At 44.9% G+C, this 2,256-nt stretch overlaps 1 protein-coding gene across 9 annotated transcripts in view; it reads left to right on the top strand.

Moving 5' to 3' along the window:
* KCTD6 (potassium channel tetramerization domain containing 6) overlaps nt 1-2,256 on the top strand; it is a 48,635-nt gene that overhangs the window by 22,878 nt on the left and 23,501 nt on the right. The gene's annotated exons all lie outside the window — the stretch shown is intronic.

Below are 2,256 nucleotides of genomic sequence, written 5' to 3'. Positions count from 1 at the left end.
CATTTGAATCAGGGCTCCTCACCCCTCATGGTGCAGTCCTGGAACAGAAGGCCTCCTCTGTGGCCTGCAGCTTCATAAACTTGGGTTTAGGTTGTCAGCACTGATTTAAACAGATTTGGTAGTTCAGTTTGCTTCTGGGAAAGAACTGACATTCACAGTGGGGTTTGGGGGCTAACAGTGAAACCTGAGCTGGCTTCTTCCCTCCCTGGAGGGGCAGAGTGAGTCAGATGTTTGCACAGAAGGCTGTGGTGTCAAATCCTCAAATTCACAGGCCTTATGCTTTCTCCACTTCAAACCAGAAAGGTGTTGCAACACGGTTTTAATTGCTAAACCCTAGCTGCAAACCCAAATCTTGGGATTTATTAAGAGTTGGGTGTGAAAGGCTATGAATACTGGCTGTTTTCTGCCAGGTGTGTTTCTTTGTTCCTCCTTCACTCATTTGCTTCTGTGTTTGTGCCTAAAACCCCGGATCAAAGGGCTGCTGTCCTCCAGGCACTAGGCCTGTAGTGGTGGCTACTTTTTGCCTTCATTTCGCTTCCTTGCTGGAGTCTGTAGACCTTGTATTCATTCACCTCAGTCTGTTGAGAACAAGCAACTCTTGAAATCTTCTTGCCGTAGCTGGTATGCATCTCAGCCCGCAACTCAGGTGGGCAAGAAATAAGGCTTGCTTTCCTAGAACTGCACTCTGAGTGCAGGTCTCTGTCCTGCTAAGCTGGTGTAAAGCCTCTAACAGCAGTCTGTCCCGGGCACATCCACCGTCTCGTCGGCAGTACATACATACTGAGTGTCTCTCGGTCCTGGGGTTTAACCAAGGAGGAGAGGGAGAACTCTGGCTCTGGGTCATTAGTCACATGGTTGTCATTCGTCACAGGACTTGTTGGCTTCGCCCATGTTGACTTAAAAATATGAGTAGTCACGATCTGAAAGTTGAGAGTTATGTTTTATTCAGTAGGAATTTTTAGGACTTCAAGCCTGGGAGACAGCATGTCAGATAACCCAGAGGGCACTGGCTGGGAAGGGTGGGGCTGTTGGATTATATGGAAATTTGCAACAAAGGGCAGGTAGTCTAAATATCAAAAATATTTTTGTGAATTAAAGAAAACCAGATATCTCAAATTAAGGAATTTAGTGCTTCTCTGTGTGTGGGAAGATGCAAGTGTCTGGGCTCACTGAAATCATCCCTTTCAGCTGCACCTCAGCTATCTGGGGCCAGTATCCTGTGGTTTTCCTCAGTGTTCACCACAGAGAGTGGCTGCTGGATTGCAGGTATCCTTCTCCTTCCTGGTTGCTCTTAGGGCTCAGAAATTCACAATTGGAGGGCCTAAATTGCAGATGACTGTGACATCCTTGTTTTTGGATATGACAAGAAATACTCCATTTCTCACCTGTGTGGCCCCTTTGGCTCCAGGGTTCTCTGCTGCTTTCCTGACATTTTGGGGCCCCAGGAATATTTGAGGTTGTCCCTCAGGCTCTTTGCACCACCTTTCATAGGCTTGCAGACTCCAGGCAGCATTCCCAGAATCATTTCCCTTTTCAGGTAAGAGGAAGGAAGAAAGGAAAACACAGGAAGAACTGACGGTATGGATTAACAGTCTTGGCATAATCCAGGCTGGTAGTCAGTTCACCCTTTACTCCAGCTCTGTGTTTCTACATGGGAGATTATAGGCATCTACTTTTTAAAAAGGGATAATTAAATGTTAAAAAGTAGTCTCCTTTTAACATCCATTGAATACATTCTGAACCCTGGCATTATCCAATTTAATCAGCACACCTGCCTTTTGAACTAAGAACTATGGTTATATCCATTTTTTACAGATCTGCACACTGAGGTTCAGGAAGATAAGAAACTTGCCAAAGGTCACACAGTCAGTAGTGAGAGAGTTGGGATTTGAATTTCAGTCATCTGGACTCTAAAATCCAAATCCTTATTTGTAGGCAGTGCTCAACTACATCCTAAATGCTCAGCAGTAATGCCAGACCTGTAAGCCTAGGGTAGAGTTTAAAAACTTCTGTTTCTATGAAATTTGTAGTATAGTTTAGCCCTTCTCTCAGTGGGCTGTAAAACAGCACCCAGCAGTTACTCCAGCAGCCAGGCCCATGTTATGAGCTCCATAAATGCTTGTTACCTGATTGATTATGCATCTCACAAGCAATTTTGCACTTGAAATACTTTTGTGACTGGTTCAGAAGTGGCCAAAAAAGTGAGAAGTTGCTGGCGGCATTGTGTTCCCTAAAAAAAGTAAGAAATACCCTTCT

The sequence above is a fragment of the Bison bison genome, unplaced genomic scaffold (assembly GCF_000754665.1).
Source record: "Bison bison bison isolate TAMUID 2011002044 unplaced genomic scaffold, Bison_UMD1.0 scf7180017864304, whole genome shotgun sequence".
Taxonomy (NCBI): Eukaryota; Metazoa; Chordata; class Mammalia; order Artiodactyla; family Bovidae; genus Bison; species Bison bison.
Note: the sequence above shows the minus strand (reverse complement) of the source record. Positions and strands in the feature narration are given on the sequence as shown.